Source organism: Hyla sarda, chromosome 6, assembly GCF_029499605.1.
Source record: "Hyla sarda isolate aHylSar1 chromosome 6, aHylSar1.hap1, whole genome shotgun sequence".
NCBI classification, from domain to species: Eukaryota; Metazoa; Chordata; class Amphibia; order Anura; family Hylidae; genus Hyla; species Hyla sarda.
The window spans coordinates 194,345,386-194,366,244 of NC_079194.1; positions in this window are offsets into that span (position 1 = coordinate 194,345,386).

Here is a 20,859-nt window from a genome sequence, read left to right on the forward strand (position 1 = left end):
ACTGCTCTACTAGGAGACCCCAATGCCCCTTACCTGTCCCCCCTTCCCTCCGGTGTCCATTACCCGTCCTGAGCTGCCGATGCTGTGCCCGCCGGCATGCTTTAGTTTCACTTTCACTTATTTTTTTTGTAAAGGAGCTGTTTTGTTGTGCAACAGCTCCCCATAGTGTCCTAAACCTGTTACTACATGTTTTGTGCACTAGACACTAGGGAGGAGCTGTTGTACAGAAGTAAAAAAAAAAAAAATATATATATATATATATATATATATATATATATATATATATATAGGGGAATATGCAAATCAGCTCATTACATCACCTTTTCAGGCAATGTTCCCTGGTATCAGCTTAGCTCCAGTTACAGAATATAAAAAGCTAATCGGGATTAATGCAAAGCCAGAACTCTCTCTCCAGAAGGAAAGAGTACCCATCTTCATACAGCTGTTTTGGGTTACTTGCCCCTCATCAGTACAGAGCAGGGTGATCTGACTTGGCTGAGATGAGGGGCCTTAGACCAACTAAACGGGATGAGTATTTAACTCAGGGAGAGTTCATCACTCCTGGTGTACTAATCTCATTTAGTTGGTCTAAGGCCCCTCATCTCAGCCAAGCCAGATCACCCTGCTCTGTACTGACGAGGGGCAAGTACCCCGAAACCGCTGTCTGCAGATGGGTACTCTTTCCTTCTGGAGAGAGAGTTCTGGCTTGGCATTAATCCCGATTAGCTTTTTATATTCCGTAACTGGAGCTAAGCTGATACCAGGGAACATTGCCTGAAATGTGATGTAATGAGCTGGTTTGCATATTCCTCTACCCAGAATGCCTGCAGAGTTCTTAGTGACCTTTGAAAGCTCCGTTGCACCAAGAGTGGTGAACTCTCCCTGAGTTAAATACTCATCCTGTTTTATATATATTTATTTGGCATGACTATTTCTCTTACAATTAGAGAGTTTCAAACATAGAGAAAAGAAAATGTTTCCAATTTTTCACAATATTTTAGAGTTTTCACAAAAATTGCTTCATGTATCAATAAAAATGTACTGTTAATATAAAGTACAATATGTCTCGAAAAAAAAACTAACTCTGAATCACTTTGCCAGGTAAAAGCAGTTCAAAATTATTACCACTTAAAGAGACACATGTCAGATTTTAAAAAATGGACTGGGTCATGAAGGCCAAAACTAGCTGGGTCATGAAGGACTTCAGAGCAGAGAAGCAGTGTAAGCCATGTGATGCTGCCTGTCCAATGGGAACCCCTAAATTCAGTAGTATATAGTGTAGTGGGGAAGTTGCCCTAGTTCAGTGTTAGTCACTGTTGAGAGCAGAACACAAGTGTGGTGAAGAAGTGAAGTTGTGTGTGAAGAAGTTCTGAGGGAAGTTCAAGAACAAATCTCTTCTAAAATCCTATTCAGCCATTCTGCAATAGTGTTGAGCGGCATAGGCCATATTCGAATTCGCGAATATTCACGAATATATGGACGAATATTCGTCATATATTCGCGAATATTCGCATATTTGTAATATTCTCATTTTATTTTCGCATATGCGAAAATCCGCGCATGCGAAAATTAGCATATACGGAAATTAGCATAAACAAAAATTCGCATATGCTAATTTTCGCATATGCGAAAATTCGCACACCAGTCTCACACAGTAGTATTAGAGCCTTCTTTACACCACACAAGCTGGAAGCAGAGAGGGCTGATCACTGTGATGTGTACTGTGAAAAAAATAAAAATAAAATAAAACAAATATTCGTAATTACGAATATATAGCGCTATATTGGCGAATATTCGCGAATTCGCGAATATGCGATATTCGCAAATAAAATTCGTATTGCGAATATTCGCGAGCAACACTATTCTGCAAGTGATCCCCCATACAGTGGAAAGTCAAGCCCTGGCGGAGAAAGTAACAGGACCTTGTCAGAACCCTAGCGGCCTGGAGAATCTTCAGTCTCATATCAAGTCAGTATTAATCAATTGGGTGAAAAGCACCATAAGTCCCAACAAGGCAACAGAGCTCCAAAAGGGTTACACTGCAATCCTCTCCACTCTGCTCCATACTATCTGCATGTAATAACATCTGCACCCTACTCAGTAAAAGGCTGTTATCCATAACCCGACATCGGTGTGTTTCTTTAACTCCTGTGTCTGGCCCAGGAGAAGCTGTCTCCAACCTCGGACCGTGTATAGGCTAATTGTGCCCTGCCGGCACAAAGTGATCAGGTATTCCTTGCACCCTCGTATCACCACACACCTGTCTGTCTTTCACCGGAAACATACACAAGTTAAAGTGTACCAGTCATTTCCAATTACTTTTAAAAAACTGCATGGTTTTCGTAGATTAAAGGGGTACTCCGGTGGAAAACATTATTTTTTTTATTCAACTGGTGCCAGAAAGTTTAAAAGATTTGTAAATTGCTTATCAGCTGCTGTATACTACAGAGGGGGATTTGCTTCTACATCAACAGAGCACTGGGGTCAGACAGAAAAGAAATTCAAAAAGAAAATAACTTCCTCTGTAGTATACAGCAGCAGATAAGTACCAGACGGATTAAGATTTTTAATTAGAAGTCATATACAAATGACCTCCATAGTGCACAACTATTGCTCATTTTCTACATTTCAGGGAGCAGAACCAGATCATAGCTGTTTGACAGTTATGTATTCACAGTTTCTTCTTCTCTTACTCCTCTGGCCAACCACATCACAACACATACTCCTCTCTGCAAAACTATGACATACTGTAGTTCTGGTAAATGTGCACTGGACTGAATAGGTTGCAACATGCTGCTTTACAGTACACTAGTACACATGGCATGTAGAGGGAGGAGCTATTGATGCACTGGCTATTACACATAGATAAGGTGTTAAAAAGGACATTGACCATATAAGTATGCACTAGATACTGTATCTGAACAGCTTACTTACATACTCTGCTCCAGTCCTGTTTTTCTTCTGATCACATCTCGCTTCCCGCTCAGCCAATCAAAGGGGAAAAAACAGAAGTACAGTGAAGACCGGCAGATCTAACTGCTGCTAAGTATGCCTGTGTTTTTTTTTTTTTTTTTATACACATGGAGCATATAAGCAACATTTATATTTTATAAACCCCTTAAGGGTGCCATCTGTTTTTACCTTAAAGGGGTACTCCACCCCTAGCATCTTATCTCCTATCAAAAGGATAGGGAAGAAGATGTCAGATTGCCGGGGTCCCGCTGCTGGGGACCCCTGGGATCTTCGCTGCGGCATCCCCGCTATCATTACTGCACAGAGGAAACTCGCTCTGTGCGTAATGACCGGCAATACAGAGGTCAGAGCATCGTGATGTCACGGATCCGCCCCCTCGTGGCGTCACGGCCCTCCCCCCTAATGCAAGTCTATGGGAGGAGGCGTGATGGCTGACACGCCCCTCTCCCATAGACTTGTATGGAGGGGGCAGATCGTGACGTCACGAGGAGGTGGTGGAGCCGTGACATCACGATGATCTGGCCCCTGTATTGCCCGTCATTACGCACAAAGTGAGTTTCCTCTGTGCAGTAATGATAGCGGGGTGCTGCAGCCGAGATCCCGGGGGTCCGCAGCGGAGAGACCCTGGCGATCTGACATCTTATCCCCTATATTTGGATAAGGGATAAGATGCTAGTGGCGGAGTACCCTTTTAATGACCAAGCCCAATTTATCAAATCTGTCCTGTGTCTTTTTAAAGAGATATTCCAGGCCAAAACTTTTTGTTATATATCAAATGGCTCCAGAAAGTTAAACAGATTTGTAAATTACTTCTATTAAAAAATATTAATCCTTCCAATAGTTATTAGCTTCTGAAGTTGAGTTGTTGTTTTCTGTCTAACTGCTCTCTGATGACTCATCTCTGATGACCGGGATGTGACATCATCATTGAGCAGTTAGCCAGAAAACTTCAGAAGCTAATAACTATTGGAAGGATTAAGATTTTTTAATAGAAGTAATTTACAAATCTGTTTAACTTTCCGGAGCCAGTTGATATATATAAAAAAAAGGTTTTGCCTGGAATACCCCTTTAAGTGGTAACACCTCTGATATGCCTTCATGTAGCGATGTGATTCTAAGATAGTTTTTTCATGACATATTGTAAATTATATTAGTGGTAAATGTTTGTTGGCATTTTTCATTATTACTATTTTTTTTACGGACAATTCAGTGTATGGTAAAAATTATGTTATTTTTATTCTGTGGGTCAGTGCGATTATGGCGACACTCAATATATATAGCTTTTTTTAATCTTCTTTTTCCCTTTTCTTAACAAAATCCTTTTGTTCCCCTTTTTTGTGTTGTCATGTTCTGACAGCCATAACTTTTTTTTATTTTTTGTCCAACGCTATAGTGTGAGGACTTATTTTTTGCGCTTATGTTTTGTGATTCATGCTACCTTTTGATCTTTTTTATTCCACGTTTTGGACCACAATTAGCGGTTTTGTGTTTTTTATTACATTTTTTATGGTGTTCACCGTGCGGAATCAATACAATTATCAATTTATTGTACAAGTCATTACGGACGTGGCGATACCTGTTATGTAAAGGTTTGGGATTTTTTTTTTTGGGGTGGGTGGGGGGGGTGACAATATATGGTTTTATTGAGAAAGGGGTATTTTTTTTCCCACTATATTAACCCCTTAAGGTCTAAGCCCTTTTTCACCTTAAGGACTCAGCCCCCATTTTGCAATTCTGACCAATGTCACTTTATGCATTAATAACTCTGGGATGCTTTTACCTTTTATTCTGATTCCGACATTGTTTTTTCGTGACATATTCTACGTTAACATAGTGGTAAATTTTTGTCATTACTTGCATCCTTACTTGGTGAAAAATTCCCAAATGTCATGAACATTTTGAAAATGTAGCATTTTTCTAACTTTGAAACTCTCTGCTTGTAAGGAAAATGGATATTCCAAATAAATGACTGTATATATTGATTCACAAATACAATATGTCTACTTTATGTTGGCATCATAAAGTTGGCATGTTTTTACTTTTTGAAGACATTAGAGGGCTTCAAAGTATAGCAGCAATTTTCAAAATTTTCACAAAAATGTCTAAATCTTTTTTTTTAGGGACCAGTTAAGTTTGAAGTGGATTTGAGGGGCATTTCTATGAGAAATTCTCCATAAATGACCCCATTATAGAAACTAAACCACTCAAAGTATTCAAAATAACATTCAGAAAGTTTGTTAACCCTTTAGGTGTTTCACAAGAATAGCAGCAAAATGGAGGAGAAAAATCAAAATCTGCTTTTTTTACACTAACATGTTCTTGGTATAAGGAGAAAAAGCCCCACAAAATTTGTAGCCCAATTTATCTCGAGTATGGAAATACCTCATATGTTGACATAAAGTGCTCTGCAGGCTCACAACATGGCTCAAGAGGGAAAGAGCAACTGTGGGATTTTTGAAAACAAATTTTGCTGTCATGGTTTTTGGGGGCCATGTTGCATTTAGGAATGTAACAAGGGGTATAGTGAGCCTTAAAACCTCACAGATGTTTGACGACTGCGTTGAATTTGGGTGTGAAAATGAAAAATTAGATTTTTAACACTAAAATGATGGTGTTACCCCAAATTTTTCTTTTTCACAAGGGGTAAAAGGAGAAAATGGACCCCAAAATTTTAAGCCCAATTTCTCTCGATTAAGAAAATGCCCCATATGTGGATGTTATGTGCTCTGCTGCCACACTAAAGGTCTCAGAACAGAAGAATCACCATTGGACTTTTGGAGAGAGAATTTTGCTGAAATTGAAGTCGGGGGCTATTTGCATTTACAAACCTCCCATGGTGCCAGAACAGCAGAAACCCCCACATGTGACACCATTTGGGAAACTACACCCCTCCAGGAATATAACAAGGGTTACAGTGAGTACTTACACCTCACATGTTTTTTGAACAGTGGGAAGTAAAATTTAAAAATTTGATTTTAACACTATATTGATAGTGTTACCCCAAATGTTTCATTTTCACATGGGGTAATCGGGCAAAAGATCCCCAAAATGTGTAGTGCAATTTCGCATGAGAAAGAAAATACCCCATATGTGGATGTAAAGTGCTCTGTGGGCACACTGCAATGCTCAGAAAAGAAGGAGCGCCATTGGGCTTTTGGAGTGAAAAGTTTGTTGGAATTGAAGTCAGGGGGCCATGTGCGTTTACAAAGCCCCCATTGTGCAAGAACAGCAGTAACCCCACCCATGTAACACCATTTTAGAAACTACACCCCCAAGGAACATAACAAGGGTTATAGTGAGTACTTACACATCACATGTTTTTTGAACAGTGTGCCGTAAAAATGAAGGAATTGATTTTTAACACTGAATTGCTGGTATTAACAAAAACATTTTTAGTTTCACAAGTAGTAAGAGAAAAAAATCTAAACAAAATTTGTAGCCCAATTTCTCCATAATAAGTAAATACACCATATAAGGCAGAAAAGCTCTATGCGAGTGCAAAACAGGGCTTAGGAGTGAGACAGCACCAATGAGATTTAAGGCCTAAAGAGGTGCTTTGCACTGCAATGGTTGAGGTTCTGATATAAAATCTAAAAAAAAAAGAAACCCTGGCAAGTTACCACAATTTTGAAACTACACCCCTCATGGAAGGTTAGAAAGGGTACAGTGAGTACAGTGGGCCGTAAATTGAAAATTTTGATTTTTTTTTTTACAAAAATTCTGGGGTTACCCAATGTTTTCACAAGGGGTAATGGGAGAAATTGGGTTACAAATTTTGGAGGGCTTTTTCTCCTGACTATGGAAATACATCCACATATGGGGTAACGTGCTGGGCGGGCGCACAACAAGGCTCAGAAGTCATGAAGGTCTGTTTGCATTTGTGGCCTATGGCATATCAGTAGCTGACGGTTACATACATTCAGAGGAAGATACTAAAATGAAACACCCACATATGACATTACAGAAAGTACACCACCTGAGGAATGGGTATACGGCTAAAGAGGACATTTTGAATGCACGGATGTTTCCTAAATTTATTTTCCAGGAATGGATGAAGGGTAGCTTTTGAAAATTGCAATTTTCAACCCATCCTCTGCTTCATCATTCTGGGAACAACTAACATGTGACTCCGAATTGTCACATGGAAATACAACAGAGCTCATGAGGGAGAACTCTTCGCATTTGAGGCCGATGTTTCTTACGGGCCTAATACAAGAAAGGAACAGCCACATGTGTGCCTATTGCAAACCGTACACCCCCTAGGGAAGGTGTATAGGGGTGAAGTGGAGATTTGGAACAGACGGGTGTTCCCTAAATTTATTTACCAGGAATGGATGAAGTGTACTATGGGAAAAATAAAAATTGAAATTTTACTACTGATATGCCAATTATTTTCCCAGAATGATGACCCAGAGTATAGCCAAAAGTAAAAATGAAGCCCGCCCCAAACCCTATGCTCTGAATAATCATTTTGGGAATGTGATTTGTGTGGCTGTCCCTAACCTGTTACCTCAAATGCGCCCACCGCTCAGGTGGGGAGAGAATGCTGCACATTTGAGGTAACTGCAAACCCCCAATGCTGTTGACTCTGTGTCCCATTAGCCATTTTTTTGGGGAAAAAAATATTATCAGGGGCATTGGGAAAGAGTTTTTCTTTTTTTGGGGGGGGGGGTTGGCTTTAAAATTTGGAAGACAATGTACTCTGGACTGGTACATTTGAGTATAATTCTGGGGAATTAAAATTAGGGAAAAGGATTAAAAATGTAGTGCTTCATGGTAGTGTGATACTCCCTGAAGCAGTTTTTAATGCAGAGGCCCGGATGATCGGGGTAAGTGTCACATTGAGTGGTGGTGTCCTTTGGAATCCCCCTCCTGTGACACACTCTGCATTTTTTCTGAAATCGTCCCTTCTTTCCATTGTGGGAGACCTCACCTGGAAAGTGTTGGCCAGGAACAATCTGGGGTACTGAAGTTCCAGAGGTGCTCTGACACGCTCTTTGGTGGTCACCAAAAATGAGGGCCTTTAGAACATCCTCTTGGAACTCCAGGACTGTCCCTGTGTTGCCAGCGTACTGGGACAGTATAAAAGAGTTATATATGGCAACCTGTACCATGTAGACCGTAACTTTTTTGTACCATGTTTGTGTTTTCCGCATGGCATCATATGGCTTGAGGACTTCCCCATATACCGATTGTAGTCCAGAATACAATCGGGCTTGAGGACCAGTACCGTGGTACCTCGCACAGGGACAGGAGTGCTGCCGTTCCCATGAATTGTGGACAGCATAAGGACATCCCTCTTGTCCTTATACCGGACAAGCAACAGGTTTTCATGGGAAAAGGCACGGAACTCACCCCGGGGGATAGGAGTGTGTAGGGGATGGGGCGGAAGGCCTTTTTGATTCTTCCGGACTGTCCCACAAGCGACCGTGGATCTGGCAGTGAGGGATGTGAAGAGAGGGATACTAGTATAAAAGTCAACCACGTAAAGGTGGTAACCTTTATCTAGCAATGGGTGCAAAAGGCCCCAAATGATTTTCCCACTAACACTAAGAGTGGGGGGAAATTCTGAGGGTTCAATACGGGAATCTCATCTCTCATACACCATAAATTTGCAAGTATACCCTGAGGTACTCTCGCAAAGTTTATACATCTTCACGCCATGCTGCGCTCGTTTGGTTGGAATGTATTGCCGGAAGCTGAGTCTCCCCTCAAAGCTGATGAGAGACTCATCAATAGCGACCTCCCGCCCAGGGACATAGGCCCCCCAAAATTTGGCCCTGAAGTGGTTGATGACCGGCCTGATTTTATTCTGGCGGTCAGACGTGGGATCATTTCGGGGGGGGGGGGGGGGGCGGAGACATCCCGCATTATCAGCATAATGCAAACATTTCCAAATGGCCTTTAACCGGGGACGTGTCATGGCCACACTGTAGAGCAGGGTCTGGTAGAGGATGTCCCTGCTCCAGTACTGCCTGACACAGTTTTTTTTTTAACTTGGCCCATATGCAGCACGAGGCCCCAAAAGGTCCTCATTTCGGCTGCACTGACTGGGAGCCAGCCACCGGGTCTAGCTAAAAAGTAGCCGGGGTTTGCAGTGACTAACTGTTGGGCATACAGGTTCGTCTGGGCAACAATCAGATCGACAAAGTCGTCACTGAAAAAAAACCTGAAATAGTCCATTTCAGTGAACTCGACGATGTCAATCTTGATTCCTGAATCACCAAAAAACTCAGGAATCACAGGCTTGTGGTCTGCTGGCTGAGTCCAGACAAGTTGACTGGTTCCAGGCACCAGTAAACTTGGCTGGGGGGGCTTGACTAGTATGAGTGCCAGGGGGACTCATACTAGCATGGGGCACAGGGTCAGGAGTAGAGGAGCTTTGTGGCCTCACATGGGGGCGACTACGCCTCCATGGTGGCCCATCATCAAAACTAGATGATGAGGAGGACGAGGAAATAAGGAAGGTGGGGTCTTCCTCGTCCTCTGTGGCACTTTCAGTGTCGGTGGCAAGTAAGGCATATGCCTCCTCCGCTGAAAATGCCCTGCTGGCCATTTCCCTACTCTAATGGGGGGTGAAGTGTATATATGTGGGGGGAAAACTTTATTGGTGTGTGCGCTGAATGTAGTGTGGTGCGAGACTTCCTACCCTAACCCGCCCTAAGAACAAAACTATAAAAATATTAAATAAAAGTAAACAAAAAAAAAAAAGAAAGACTTATAGCGCAAAAAACCCTGCACCAAAAAAAAAAAGCGTTTACCTAATCAGTGGTGGCGGCGGCAGTAAGCGCAGAAGTCTGTGGGGGTCTGGCCACTCAGCCAAGAACAGTGGCACGTACACAGACGAAAAAAAACTTGAAAAAAAAGAACCCGCCTGAACCCCAAAAAAACGCTGATCAGTGACAAATCCCTGACAGTGGTGGGGCAGGCCGTACAGAGAGGTATGGTCCGGCCACACAGCACAGGCACGGACCGCCTATAGGTGCAAAAATTTTTATAAAAAATATGCTTTAATCCCCAAAAAAGCACCTTCACCACAAAAGAACTGCTGATCAGTACTAAGGGACTGACCAGCGGCAGGTGGGATTTTGCTAACGGTGGCAGACCGCTCTTTTATAGCTAAGAGGGCCAGGCCACACATTTATCAAAAAAAAATGCTGGGTGCAGACCTCAGCGACCCTGTAGGGCCAGGGGTCATGCAGCTAAAGGTGCTACGGACCTGCAGACACCTATAGACGGTATTCCCTCCAAAAAAATGTTTTCTATTTTTTAGCCACATAAAAACTGTCCCTGCCTAACATAAAGCTGTCCCTAATTGCTAAAGGTGCTGAAAAGCACTGAAATAGTGCTGAAAAGCACTTTTTTCACTATGAGGGGGGAGATGGCAGCACGGGGCAGATCTCTGAAGAATGGTGAGCAGAATGGAGCAACATGCTCCTTCACCCACCTCACCCCTCCCCATACTGCCGTGATTGGTGCAGTCATTGTGGTCGACCAATCACAGATGTACTGGGGGGTGGCAACACTGCCACCCTCCAGTACAATACGGATGATGATTGGTGGTGTATATTACACCACCGATCATCATCCTTATCGGGGTCATCGGGTCACACATGACCCAGATGACCAGGAATCACCGCAGATTGCCAGTTTGTATTTACTGGCGATCTGGGGCGATCGCCGATAGGGGGGATCCTCAGGATCAACGTTGGCACTATGTCGGGAAGCCTGCTAAATTATTTCAGCAGGCATCCGGCTCCGATCCCCGCCTGGCAAGCGGCGGGGAACGGAATCGCAACAAATCGCCGATCTGAATTGACCGGCGATCGCTGATATGGGGGGACCTCGGGATTCCCCTCAGTGATATGCCGGGGTGTCTTAAGGACTTGGAAACGGGGGCGTACAGGTACGCCCTGCATCCTTATGTGGTTAATTTACCTTTTTACCTGTTATACTATGCATCTGTACTGCAGCACAGTATAACTGTCAGTGTACACTGACAGCCTGTGTTATCCAGCCTATGGCTGGACCTCACAAGCTGCTGTAATAGGCAGACAGGAGGCCACCAGCTAGCTTCCTGCTGCCATGGCAACCAATGGGACTCTGCTATTGCATAGCATTATCACAGTTAGTGGACAGGGGGAGTCTCCCCCTGTCAACCCCCTTGATTCTGTGATCAGGACTAGTCATCGCATCTTTGGGGTTAATGCTGCCGAGTCTGGTGAGATCCCGGTCTCGGCAGTTGCGGCGGGACCCCAGCTGTGATTGACAGCCGGCGATCTCTTGCAGTGCTTATCATGCAGAGCAGGAGATCGCTAGGACGTATGCATAAGGAGGCCGGATGAAGCGCAGAGTGATTGCGTGAAACCGCCGGCATTTGCCTCTTCTGAGCGCTCCTCATCTGATATGCCCAGGCGTATGTTGGAGACCCTGTACGAGTGAGGTCAGAGATGCGGTACCCTTGCGGTGAGTGCAGGTGTGCATTTGCTCTTGTTTATGCTATGCTTTGACTTTGGTCTGTTTCACCTAGCACCACCGATGGGACCTACCTGTATAAGTTTTCCGTTCTGAGGTATACCTCCAACATGTATCCTTTGGGACATTAGACCCTGTAGTTGCTAGCAGTGCCACTTGTTTCTTTCTTTGATATCGGTATGCATAAGTCCAGTTACGCTGACAAGCTAGCAACATTGACGTATGCATATGTCAAGGGGTGGGAAGGGGTTAAATAACCCTTGTTTATATCTCTTCCAAATTACTGTAAGCTTACAAAGAGGATGAGCAAGCTAGTTGTAGTACCTACACATTTAGCTAAATCTGGGATTTCTATCCTATCTTCCAGAGCCAATATGGTTTAGAGATTCAGCCTGCAACTAATTAAGCTCCATCCCTGAAACATGGAGGGTCTCGAATAAACAAAGTCAATATACTTTAATGTCTCCACTCCTCATGAAACTACTGGATAAATCCTGTATAATTCCTGTTGTATGAATTGATTATTTGCTCAGTTGCTATTTCCACAGACAAGGTGCTGTAAGCTTTTGCTATCTCTTTTCCCACTCTATTTGCTTTTACACTAGGTTTTCTTTAAGTGATTTTCTCAATTAATGAAACATAACTAGATTTAATAGAGTATGAGTCTCAAGTACCGCTCAATACAGCTTATGCATAATAGAAAATGTTAATTGCTTACAAATGTCAACAGATGTCAAACAAAGACAAGCAGAAGGACATATTTAAAGGACATAATATAAAAGGTCTGCATACACTGCATAACAGTAGTACAAAACAAAAATAAATATCATAGAAAACAAAAAACATTAGCATCTAATCTTTACCCATTTTAAAACAACATTGTCAAATGTAGACTACCCAGTTAATATTATTGCTCAGAGACAAATCTGTTATTAGTTTTGACCCCAATAAACATGTTTAGTCATTTTCATAACATTTTCACAAGGACTAAGCAATTTATGTATTTTTCTTCATGAACAGACTTTTTTTTTTTACTGCTGTGTGTCGAGTTAATTTAATTTAAGACACCAACAGCACAAAATCTATAGTAAAATTCACAAGTGTTGGACTGAATAATAAGAGGTACTTGTTATATTATGTTTTTTTCTTTCCTTTTTTTCTTTTTTTTGAAAGCAGAAGGCTAATATACTTTCAGACAAAATCATTTTCCCCGGTGATATAAACTGTGTAGCTTATTGAGTTAAGACACAGCAAAGAGTTTATTAGACTTGCAATATTTTTTCTGTCATCCGTTTCGGCAATGGAAAATATTTACAAAGATTAAAATGTCCACATCTTCCTGGCATCTGTTTAAGCCGACTTTCTACATTTAAATACACATTTTTATTATTATTATAGTAGTGATGTTTTTGCTAGTGATGCCAAAGAGCATTCATTTTTAGGAAATGATAGCTTATTTTTAACATTCTAACAATAGTATTTTATATCACACTAAATTATATGTGTGTATATGTGTGCCTGGATGTTATATATGCTGGTGTTTGCTTTGTAAAAACGAATATTCGGATATATAGAGGAAATTGGTGACTATATTAATATTGACAAATCTTTGGTGTGACCGCTCACTCCTGGCTACTGCACATACTTGTTCAGCAGACAAGCCGACGCCGCCCCCAGCTTCAGCGATGTGCACACAGGAAAAAGATTGTCCGGCAAACCAAAGTGCTGCATTAAATCTTCTTACTTTTATTATTTCTAGACATCCATCAGAATAGGTACAACACAAAAGAAACTCTGACGCATTTCACTTCCGAGTGTGGTGAGTTACAAAATCTGAAACAGACTATCCTGAGGCATATACATGAACACCTAAAACATTATTTTCTTTATAGCATAGCACTACCATATCCAAGTTGCTACTATGCTATTAAATTAAGAAGATAAACATTTTTTTCTCATCCTCATATTCATTGTAATATATATTACTATTATAGCCACTAGACATGTCCACTGTACACAGTCCTGTAAACACCTAACTATATTACTATAAAAAAATTATATATATATATATATATATATATATATATATATATATATATACCCTGTTCCAAATCATTAAGCAAATTAGATTATTCTCATTTACCTAAATAATTGTTGTAAATAACAGTCAGCATAATTCTCATGTTATCAACTATTAAAGGGGTACTCCGGTGCCAAGACATCTTATCCCCTATCCAAAGGATAGGGGAAAAGATTCCTGATCGCGGGGGTCCTGCCGCTGCGGACCCCCGTGATCTTTCACGCAGCCCCCCGATACCATCAGCCCCCGGAGCATTTTCGCTCCGATTCTGATGACTGACGATCACGGGGCTGGAGTATTGTGACATCACGGCTCCGCCCCCATGTGATGTATTATCGCCAGAGTACCCCTTTAAGAGTACAATTCAAATTTTTTTGAACAAAGCTTCAAATGATAGTATTTTTTTTAAACATAAAAAACTTACAATGCACTGTTCCAAATTATTACGCAAAGTAAGTTTCAAAACACTTTATAGGTTGTAAAGAACAGAAAATTGTCATTTGTTGTGTTCGCAGCACATTTACTGAAATCGCAAGCTATTTCAATCAAACTTTTAAGAACATTTTAACTTTTTAAACAGGTCACGTTATGTTTTAACATAGGACCCCTTATTTGATAGCAGCTTCACAAGTCTTGCATCCATAAAACTTGTGAGTTTTTGGACAGTTTCTGCTTGAATTTGTTTGCAAGACATCAGAATAGCCTCCCAGAGCTGCTGTTTGCCTCTCACCCTCATAGATCTTTTGTTTGAGGATGCTCCAAAGGTTCTCAATAAGATTGAGGTCCGGGGATAATGGAGGCTACACCATGACTTTCTCTCCTTTTAACCCCATAGCAGCCATTGATGCAGAGGTATTCTTTGCTGCATGAGTGCATTGTTATGCATAAAGATGATATTTTACAGAAAGCATAGTTCTTCCTTCTGTACCAGGGAAAAAATTGGTCAGTTAGAAACTCCACATACTTTGCAGAGGTCATCTTTACACCTTCAGGGACCATAAAGGGGCTGACCAGCTATCTTCCCATGATTCCAGCCCAAAACATGACTCCACCACCACCTTGCGGACGTCGCAGCCTTGTTGGAACAGGGTGGCAGTCCACCAACCATCCACTGCTTCAACCATCTGGACCATCCAGGATTGCATGGCACTCATCAGTGAACAGGACTATTTGAAAATTAGTCTTCATATATTCTGCCCAATGCAGCCATTTCTGCTTGTGAGCATTGGTTAGTGGTGGCCGAATAGAAGGTTTATTCTAGTTGCAAGACTCTGGAGGACTCTACACCTTGGTGTCCATGGGACTCCAGAGGTACCAGCGGCTTCAAATATCTGTTTGCTGCTATGTTATGGTATTTTAGCATCTCTATTTTAGCATCTCTTGATGATGCATGGATCTTGCAGAAATCTTCCTCAATGTGCCTTTAAATGCACAAACCCGTCCGTGCTCTGAATCAGCCACAAATCTCTTAATAGTGCGATGAATATGCTTAAGTTTTCGTGAAATATCTAATGTTTTCATACGTTGTCATAGGCATTGAACTTTTTCACTTTTTTCGGCAGCAGAGATCCTTTTTCTTCCCCATATTGCTTGAAAATGGTGCTCTGCTTAATAATGTGGAACACCCACCTTTAGTAGTTTTCCCTTAAATTGGGCTCACCTGGCAATCTAATTATCACAGGTGTCTGAGATTGTTCCATGAGTTAAACTGAAAAACTAAATATTTAACCTTTGTGACACTTAAATCCCTTAACGACCACGGATGTATATTTACATCCGTGGCAGGCTCCCGTGATGTAACGTGCGGTCACGCAGTGACCACGTGTCATATTGGGTCAGTCCTGGCATTTAACTGAAGCTGGGACCCGGGACTAATAGCGGGCGGAAGCGATCGCGGTGCGGCACACTATTAACCCTTCAACTTGTCTGAAACGAAAGTAAAACCTTCCCAGCTGCTCAGTGGGGCTGATCGGGACCACCACAGTGAAAATGCAGTGTCCCGATCAGCTAGGACGCAAGCGGACGGTCACTCACCTTCCTCCGGCCTGTCCGATCGGCGAAAAAAAAAGGATAAAAAAAAGTTAATATATGTGATTTAACCCTCTCCCTAATAAAAGTCCAAATCACCCCCCTTTTCCCATAAAAAAACATGTAAATAAAAATAAATATAAACATATGTGGTATCGCCGCGTGCGTAAATTTCCGAACTATAAAAAAAAGCATTAATTAAACTGCAGGGTCAATGGCGTATGCGCAAAAAAATTCCAAATACAAAATAGCTTATTTTTGGTCACTTTTTATATCATGAAAAAATTAATAAAAGGCGATCAAAAAGTCTGATCAATACAAAAATGGTACTGATAAAAACTTCAGATCACGGCACACAAATGAGCCCTATACCTATACCCCATATGCAGAAAATTAAAAAAAGTTATAGGGGTCAGAATATGACAATTTTAAACACATACATTTCATGCATGTAGTTATGATTTTTTCCAAAATCAAACCTAAAAAAGTAGGGTATCATTTTGATCGTATGGACCTACAGAATAAAAACTAGGTGTCATTTTTGCCGAAAAATGTACTGCATAGAAACAGAAGCCCCAAAAGTTACAAAATGGTGTTTTTTCTTCAATTTCGTTGCCCAATTATTTTTTTTCCATTTCACCGTAGATTTTTGGATAAATTGACTGATGTCACTGCAAAGTAGAATTGGTGGAGCAAAAAATTAGCCACCATATGGATTTTTAGGTGCAAAATCAAAATGATGGTTATGAATTTTAAAAGGTGAGAAGGAAAAAAGGAAAGTGCAAAAATGGTAAAAACCTGTGGTCCTTAAGGGGTTAACTAGAATTTGCATTAAAATTTGGAACAGGGAATATATATATATATATATATATATATATATATATATATATATATTTATCATTTACATTTTTTTCATATTTTTAATTTTCATGTACAGTAATTCTGAATTCACTCACACTAAAACCAACTTAGACTAGACAATCTAAAATGTCAAAAGAACATAATAAATGAAATGTAAGGCATGTATGAATAAATGGTGTGTCATAGAGCTAACACATTATTATAGTGCCTGTTGCATACTGAATGTTATGGAATATTCTGTAGTATGCATGACCCCCGAATCTGCACCATTTTTTTCTGAATGCAAGCTACTGGAAACTACTGAGCAAACAATAACTATGGGTAACCTTACATGTGCGACACCCATAACCATAACATTCTATGCCTTTGGCTCTCGTGCTGGTACAGTTATCTAAGCAGCCATCAAGATAAAATGCATTGTAGTTACACATTAAAGGTGTACTTTATACTTCCCTGGAAAACATTTTTTTTAAACAAACTTCCTCTGGAACATACAGCAGCAGATAAGTACTGGAAGGATTAAGATTTTTAAATAGAAGTCATATTAAAATTTGTTTAACTTCCTGGCACCAGTTGATTAAAAAAAAATATATGTTTTCCACCAGAGTACCCTTTTAAGAAGTAGAGGAGCCTTTGGGCTAGAGCCCTTTACGGGACTATTTCTTTTTAATCCTGTCCACTCCCACTGGAATTCTAACTATTACCACCAACACAAGGTGTGTGTTATATTCCCACTCCCGCTAAGATATGTGACCAATCCCGCCTCTTCCTGTTAAAATGCCCCCTCTAAGATCAACCCTGTCCAATTCTATCTTCCCCTCACCCACTCTGTGCAATTTTACTTCCCCACCCACTCCCCTGTGCCATTTTAATTACCCTCCTCTCCTGCCTCTGATCCCCCTGCTGTGTCCTCCGTTGGGCTCCAGCATGGTCAAGGTGTAGGTAGGGTCTGGTCAAGTCCAACATCTTCTGTGCTGCACTGATGAGTGTCATCCTTCCACTCTCTGGTGTGACATCAAAGGCGTCAGTCATCAGTGCCAGCAGTCACCGTGGCTAACTGGTTTAAAGTAGCAGCAGCATATGCTAAACAGGCTGATGGTGCCACGGCCACTTAAATCAATCATCAGCACCCAGTTTGTAGCCTGTTCCAGAGGCTGGGTTTGTGCTATGGGAATGTGCTGGATTTGAAAGACCCGCGGCATATCACCTGACCACCCACACTCACTCCCGCTCCTGCATTTTTTTCATTAGGTCCTACAAGATCCAAATCCCAATGTAGGGTTCTACTTTGGGCTACATCAGGAACCATGTGTGAGTGCAACTGCTACCTCTGTAACACCTACAGCTACAACCCTGATTCTATATGTAAATATTATGATAAAATATAGACAATGTTGTAAGAATGCTTTCATGCCTAATGTTTAGGAATAACATTTTGATACATGTTCAATATAATGTATAGAATATGGATTGCATATTGTTCATGTAAAATATATTATATCCCTTTTATGGCCTCCATTTTGGCCTCAACCTTAGCTATGATAGATCATTTCTCAAAATTTCAAATGTACACCGACATTGATAGAGCTAGTAATTCTGCAGTGTAAATCACAGTGCAGAAATGCTGCTATTTTTCATGCAAATTAATTGAGGATAATAAGCCGCATGAGTGGTGCCAATTTTAACATCATAGACATTAGCACATTGAGCCAACATCAGATGGTTGTCTCTGGCACTCTTTTGCTTTATGCAATGTTGATCTTTATGAGACAAATATACTTCAGGCACATCTATGGGACTTCATTATTGTTTCTATTGAAATACTGTTCGGAATTTGGAAAATGTTAGGAAAATATTAAACAATCTAATAATTAACACTGAGCACAATTTCCTAGCAGTTTTACATAAAATGCGTGCAGCTGAGGCAGCGGCTAAAAACAGGCTTTCGGGGGAAGAATTAATCAGCAAATACCAGAGAAAACAGAGTACAAACAATTGCTTTCTTGTTTGTTTCTGTATTCAGAAGGCCAAACAATAGAACTTAATGGAGATGAAAAGGAAAACAGTGCAAAAGGCAAAGTTCAACATTTTACTCTTCAACGCAGACAATCGCAATTCATTTAATAAAGAGACACTTGACTTTGCTGTCTGTCTTTTATTCTGGAAAAATGACACTAATGTGTATCATTTTATGTTACTTTTTGTATAATAGGGCTTTTATAGAAGTGCATAAGGCTTCTACTGTACTTCAATACACCTCAAATTTCAAATAGGGCATGCAGCGTTTTCCTTCTGAATTCTGTATGAATCCAAAAAATATATATTTTAACCTAAACTTATTGTTCTAGAGGAGAATATCACTTTAAATACCCTGTATATAAGCCCTTAAGCCTATCTTTATTCAGGAGCTATACAATAAAATGTAAGGCTTTGTTTACACTGTCATTGTGGCTTCTGAATATAACTGGAACTGTCATACAAGAGGAAAATACTATAGGAGAACACTCACCAACACCTGTGAAGGCTAAAATCTTTAACCCTTGAGGACGGAGCCATTTTTTATTTTTGCACTTTTTCCTTCTCTCCTTCTAACGCTTTCAATTTTCCTCCTACAGACCCATATGAGGACTTGTTTTTTGCACCACCAATTTTACTTTGTAAAACTGTCCATCATTTCACCACCAAATCTATGGTGAAACCAGAAAAAAAAAACATTTGGGAAGCAAAATTGAAAAAAGCGACATTTTGTAAATTTTGGGGGCTTCTGATTCTATGCAGTGCACTTTTCAGTAAAAATAATTATATATTCATTCTGTAGGTCCATACAATAAAAATGATACCCAACGTATATACTGTATGTACTCGAGTATAAGCCGAGTTTTTCAGCACGATTTTTCGTGCTGAAAACACCCCCCTCGGCTTATACTCGAATGAACTCTCTGCCCTCAGTGGTCTTAAACCTGCGGACCTTCAGATGGAGGTCCGCAGGTTGAAGACTACTGCGGCCTTCATCATCATCCAGACCCCCCACCCCCTTTAGTTTTGTACTCACCTCCCCTCAGCGGGAAGGAAGGGTGAGCTGGTACGGGCCATCTGTGCTGCAGGGACCGTCCGGTGGGGAGGGATAGTCGTTCATCTTCACCGAGGGGGGGGGGGGCCTCTTCTCCGTGCTTCGGGTCCGGAATAGTGACATTACCTTGACGAAAAGGGACGTTGCGCATGAACGTCCCTGTGCGTCGTCGTCAAGGCAATGTCACTATTGCGGAGCCGGGTCCGAAGTGCGGAAAAGACCAGCTCACCCTTCCTTCCTGCCGAGCGGAGGTGAGTACACAACTAAAGGGGGTGAGGGGGGGTCTGGATGATGACGAAGGCCGCAGTGGTCTTCAACCTGCGGACCTCCAGATGTTTCAAAACTACAACTCCCAGCATTCCCGGACACTCAATGGCTGTCCGGGCATGCTGGGAATTGTAGTTTTAAAACATCTGGAGGTCCGCAGGTTGAAGACCACTGTTGACAGGATGACAGGTGGTGATGATGAAGGGGGGGTGTGGGATGATGACAGGAGGATGATGACAGGCGGTGATGATGAAGGGGGGTGTGGGATGATGACAAGGGAATGATGACAGGCGGTGATGATGAAGGGGGGATGATGACAGGCAGTGATGATGAAGGGGGGATGATGACAGGGTGATGATGATGAGGGTGTTAATGATGGGGATCTGGATGATGACAGGGGGAGATGATGTATTTCCCACCCTAGGCTTATAGTGGAGTCAATAACTTTTCCTGGGTTTTTGGGGTGAAATTAGGGGCCTCGGCTTATATTCGGGTCGGCTTATACTCGAGTATATACGGTAGGTTTGATTTTGTTTTAATTGTTTTAAAAAATTAAAACTTTTTGTACGAAAATTAGGGTACGTTCACATGGGTGGATTTATTTGTGGGTTTCCCGCTGCATATTTGAAAGGTGACGGGCTCTTCTCAGCTGTCCGCTGCAGATTAAGGTTGAAAAAAGACCAGAGTCGATCAAGTTCAACCTATAACCCTAATGAGTCCCTACTGAGTTGATCCAGAGGAAGGCAAAAAAACCTCTGTCCCTATAAATCTAGTATACATAACCAGCGATGTTATTATTCTCCAAAAATGCATCCAGACCCCTTTTGAACTCTTTTACAGAGTTCACCCTGACAACCTCCTCTGGCAGAGTTTTCCACAGTCTCACTGCTCTGACAGTAAAGAACCCCCGTCTGTGCTGGTGTAGAAACCTTCTTTCCTCTAAACGTAGAGGATGCCCCCTTGTCATAGATACAGTCCTGGGTATAAATAGATCATGGGAGATATCTCTGTACTGCCCCCTGATATATTTATACATAGTTATTAGGTCTCCCCTAAGCCTTCTTTTTTTCTAAAATAAATAACCCCAATTCTGATAATCTTTCTG